Raw genomic sequence first — 6,000 nt, forward strand, 5'->3', positions numbered from 1 at the left:
AAGATTATAATAGAAAATATAAGTAAAGTAAAAGCTACCCATAGAATTTTCTTTATAGTACTGTATCATCTATTCAGCATCTAAAGCCCAATGTCACTTACAATTGCTTTGTAAGATTATCATGGTTGAGCAAGACTGTTTCCCTTTGACATTCCACTGTGCCAGTGGCCTTCTCTATTGTTTTGAGTTTTGTACATGGGCAACAAGTCCTTTGAACCTCCCTAGCTTTTTTTGAATTCCTACTGCTATTAATAATTATAGACAAATCATATAGGCCATAACAAGTGGATCATGAAGAGGTGAAAATCAGGTCACTGCTAAGCTTATCTTTTTCTCGAGAATCCACAGATTTAGATTGTGTTGTATGGCTTTGAGAAGGTGTTTAGCTGTATCTTATCTCAACTTGTATCTGTAAACACAATAATGATTAATAACAATACTATATGACTATTGCAAATATTAACTGCTTTGGCAGCCTCGAATGAACAGTGTCAGGTAAGGACACAATATTATTATTAAATACAACAAGTATTGCCTGTAGCACTAAATATGCATTCATTCATTCATGTGCACCCAGAAAACATACTGGGCCAAAGCCTGAGGTCTCCATCTAGGTTTTAACCTGAGTTTTACTCAGACTAGCCCTAGGTAATAAACAAGGTAAGCAAAAATTACCAATAATGCTAACTGAATGAGTCAAGATATGCTTCTTGGCTGTGCTGGCCTGTTGATTGCAAAGGAAAGGCCAGAAAAGGAAAATAAATAGCACCCTCCTCACCCTGTTTCATTCCTCAATAAAAAGTAAGGAGGGTCTGAAACAACTTTTTTTTCTTTCTTTTTCTGCTGTGCTTTTTACATCAGAAATTCAGATTCTTTTTACACTGCCAGACCAGTGAAAAAAATGACAAGTTGATAATAAAAGGCCTAGAACTGGGGGCAAAGGTTTTTATTCAATATTATATTGAAATATTTTTGCCAGATACCATTGTCTATTCCAGACGGTATGCTGTTTAAGTTATCCAAAGGAGCTAAAAAAGTACCTGGCTCTGGCACGGTGGCAATTCTCCTTGTAGATAACTGGTTTCAGCAGTCACAGCATTCCCGTCTCTGTGTCCTGCACTGTCCCCCCTCTTAGCTCCCAAAGGAGGGAGAGCTGAGGCTTACCACTGGAGCCCATATGCCTCTCCCCAGCTGGTTTACTTTCCCTCTGGGAGCATTGCCAGTTGGTGTAGGTTAGAACAGCCTCCGGGCTTCTTATCGGCCGCTTTCCCTTCACTGAACCGACTGAAAAATCTGCCAATGTGTAGTTCCATTTTGAGAACAGGTATGTGTGACAAGCGTGGGGGTGATTCTGGGTGATTTGTAATAGTTTGGAAAAGGCTGTCACTCTCGTGGCGTGTTTGCATTATGAGCAGGATAAATATTTCACTCGGAGAGATCTGTCTAGTTAGCAGAACTACATATCTAGGCAAAAGCAAATTGTCCTCTTATCTGAATACAAGAAGGGTCTTTAAGGTGCAGAGCCAGAGCAAAGAGTGAAAGGAGTGCAGGGGAGGGAGCCACAGCAGGCAGGTGCGTGCAAGCTGGCTGGTGGGATGCGTGCTTGGGTCTGTCCCTGCGCTTTGCTCGGACAGCCAGGTGGGCAGGGTTTGCAGGCAAGTGAAAGACTGGATGAGCCTAAATGTGCTTGAAACGTGGCTGCTAATTTTGAATCTTTCTTTCTCTAGTGCATTATTCTAGCTACTAAATAAAAAATTTTCATCATAATAATGTGTTGGTCAGTACGTGTATGTCTATACCACATTGTACATGCTCCAATGTCGGCTTGAGTTTTGGGAGCCAAGCAGTGTGATCCAATTGCAGCTGTACAGACGGTGAGGCAGAGCATGAACATGAGCTGGTGCCTGTACCTTCCACGGCAGGACAGTAAAACATAACTCGCATCGCTCTGTCCTGTCCCTGAGAACAAAGAAAGGTCCCTTCCTGGGGAAGGGGTGGATTATCAAGTGTGAAAGGTAAGGGCTGATGCAAAACTTTCAGGATAAGACTGGAAGAATGACAGGATTATACCTGGGGAGAAGTGCATGGGTGCCCATAGCCTAAGAAAAGACAGAAGCAGAGCGGAGTAGAGCTGCCTGTTACCATGACAATAGGCAACAGTGTATCTGTGTGCGGAACAAAAAGATTAGCAGTCATCCAGGAAAGATTCTCATCAAAACCCTACCTTCCTACAGTCTAATGAACGGAAATTTAACCTTTTATTTGAAAGATTACCAACTCATTGGAGTCTCACATTCCTAGCCCACCAGCAGCTAATACATCCTGTACCAATTACAAATTTTGTGTATTATAATATTTTTCACATCCATCTGAAGGGATATTAGAATTTGATGATAGCCCTAAGTGTGGTGTGAATGTGAGGAAGAACTTTTCTGGGAAAAAGAGTCTCTCTGTAGTTTAAAATGTTGCTCTGTCACTCTAGTGAATCCTAAATAAATTTGTATTTTTACCCTTGATGCTACTATATCATTGGTCCATTAATTCATTATTGTCTTTCACATATGCAATCATTTGCATAAGTATGAAATGGTTGTAAAATACTATCACACTGATGAGGTGATATTTTACCTCCACTTTGCATTGTTATAGTAATGATTCCTGGTTCAGGGCCCTGCTTAATAAAATTTAATAGCTTTTTCCACTGGAGCTATTTTTGTGATCTTTCAGCTATCTCTGCTCTCACAGGGTAAAGAGAATGATATATCCAAGACTGGCATGCTCTAAGGCCTCAAACTGCCTACCATATTCCTAACAGGAAATGTGAGCTTAAAGTTAAGCAAATGGTAGAGTAACCTGGGTGATGGGTTAAGCTTGATAAGGGGACCAGCTAATTAAAAAAATCTGAAGGCGAAAAAATTACTCTTAAAGAATAATGTTTTACTGGATATTAATGCTATATACTGTAAATTAATTGCTTATTCTTATGTAGTAAGTAATTTTAATTCATGTTTGTCTGGCACACAGGCCTATATGCGTGTTATGAAACAAATAAAAGGAATGAAAATGCACTGATCTAGATGTACAGAGACACACAAAAGAGCAGGTTAATTTGAGTGGCTTTATACAAATACCTAGGAAGGCTTGTTTGGAATATTCATGCTAAGCTATTAGTCATCTTCCCAAATATTCATTTAGATTTTGTTAGGCTTCTAGAGGAGATATAATCAAATATTTGTGGAGCCTGCATGCAGCACTGCTGGTGGAATTGTGTTTTGGATTCCCTAACATGAGGGCAGTTATGTGGGTTGCTGCTGTGCACTCTCTAACAGGCTTTGCAAAGCCTTCTGATTTGAAAGACAGCTATTATTTCCCCAAAGTCTGACACAGTGAGTGTTCATGTCCTGATTTTCATTACTTTCATTTTTGGTGACTGAAAGCCTCAGTCTGTGTGCTGCAGAGGTTTCATTCTAATCAGACTTTTTTTTTTTTAAACTTTACTCAGCTACTGTTTGCATTAGAAGCAAAAGGAAAGCATAAGGATTGTACTTTCCAGTCAGGTTCCTTTTACATACATAGGATGCCCAAGACTCATTACTTTCTCTTCATACATGACATCATTCATAAGAGACATTTGTTGATGACTCTTAGGAAGTTTCCTAGTAGTTTTAGAAAGGTACTGTTTGGCCTCCCTTACAGTCTGTTTTTTTAATCACAATAGGTATAAACAGCCTATTTCTTGAAGTTTAGATGAGGTTTTATTGTAATAAAGGTTGTAAATAGACATTTTATTTCACAGTGCTCTGCTTGCACTGGGTATAATTAATAGAAGAATTACAACCCTATATGTTAGTATATATATTCTGTATAAGAATCTCTAAAACTACATGAATTATCATAAGAAAGAAGTAATCATTCAGTTTCTCAAACATAATAATCTTTAAGTACCAGTGAGAGGACTGTAAGCTACATATAAGGGGCAATTTCTGCAGTGTAAAAATTGGCAGATACAAAATTTCCCTAGAGATACTAATAATTTACCACTTACAATCCATGTAGTGTTCTGCAACTGATTCTTTGTACACTAAAGTGAAGAAAGGTCTTTGTGCAATAATTGTAGTTATTGTACAAGGCTCAAGTATGCATGTAAACATTTTCAAACACTTCTGTATGTCTTGGAAGTTCAAAATGCATTGGCATGAAAATCAACATTGTAGCAAATTCAGAATCCTGACCCAGTCAAACACAAAATAGGATCAATCATTTTGGATTTAAGAACTTAATGTGTTTTTAACGCTACTTGGACTCTACTTGAACTAAGTTTAAAGCTGAGTATTAAGGTGAATACAAAAAAACACATAAAAAAATTTGTCAATGTTTTAGAAACTCTTCTTTCTGACTCTGGCTAAGCCATAATTCAGAATACAGAAACATGGAAGGAGAATTAATAAATCACAAACCCCAACTTCTAAGGCACTGCCTTAACTCCCCTTTACTTAAACAGTCTATGTTGGTTCTGTGGCTCCATGAACATTCCCCATATCTCAGGTCCAGGTGCATATCCAGTCATGTCCGAATTCCTCTTCAGGATGAGACCTGCGTGTGCACCTATGAGACCTGGGAGGATGGGCTAGGAGACGGCTCCAGAGCTCTGGAAAAGTTCAAGGTAACTGGTGGACCAGGAGTGTAAAACATGGCATGAAGTGTTAACTACCCTGTGGTCTAGACAATGTCATTAAGACTTAGGTATTATCTTCTCTAATTCCCCTTGAAATTCCTTTGCTGGTGGCTAGAAGAGGAAACCATAGATCTCAGGGGATTTTTTTAGCTTTGTTTCTGGTGTCATTTGGCTATGTTGTCTTTGCTAGGGATCGTTAAAACTCAGTTTATCTTATTGCAAAAAGGCAATGATGAAACCCATTTGCAAAATTAATATTTAATTTTAAGGTATCTAAATCCCTTTTATCCAAAACATTCAAATATGTAAAACACCACCGCTGTGTGAGCTGCACAGATGTGCCCCATTGGTCAGGGAATGGCTTGTGCTTGTTGTATTGCAACCCTGTTCTAATGAGCTGTTCTCGTAGTTCAAGATAGATAGAAAATGTAAAAAGTAATCAGCTGGGATCCTGATTACCTTTGCCCATGTTATAATAAGACCTTTGTGATAAAACAAAAAGTTCTGAACAATAGTGTCTGCATCATCATCAAAAGCCAAGGTTAAAATAAATGTTCAGTTATGTTTGGGAAAGTCTGATGGCCTGATTTTCCAAAACACTGTGTGTCTGTAAGCGACCTTTGCATTCAAGGTGCAAATGATAGAGAAAGATAAAAGTAAGGTATTTACTTGTAAAGAGTAGTCAAATTGGAAGAAGTTAGAAATCGATATTTACAAAATGAGTCCTTCAATAAGCCATGGTCAATAACAACTTTAGCAGAAGGGAGACTAAATTTACTAGCATATATGGAATGAGTGACTTAATCTGTCGCTGAATGACTGCCAATGCTGGGGTGGAATACAGCAGATGTTTTTCATGGAAACTTTAAACATAATTTTCCAATAGAAAGTGAAGCATAATATTGTCTGTAATTGAAATAGTAAGAAAAACTTCAGTGGATCCAGTAACTACTGTCTTCCTCCTAGTAATATCATTTACAGCCTTCTTTCTCATTTCAATTTTAATCATTTTTCTGCTAAAGAATCAAGATATTTATGAATAAAGTAAACAAACTATCATAGTAAGCTAAAGTGGAATTAATTCTGCAGAGTAGCAACAGAATTAGCTAGTCTGAGGTGAGTAAGCTTGTGTACTATGCAAAGCCTACACATTTAGACCTTGTTACTTATCTCAGCTGGTACATAGATGGGAGAACAAACACTTGAAAAAGCTACTCCACAATTGCAGCACCAGGTATTAGAGGCAAAACAACAGTGCACAATTTAGGTAATTATCAAATATAAGACTCTACATTTGGTAAAGATGCAGAAATGCCAAATGAGGC

The sequence above is a fragment of the Platalea leucorodia genome (assembly GCF_965183815.1).
Source record: "Platalea leucorodia genome assembly, chromosome: 4".
NCBI lineage: Eukaryota > Metazoa > Chordata > Aves > Pelecaniformes > Threskiornithidae > Platalea > Platalea leucorodia.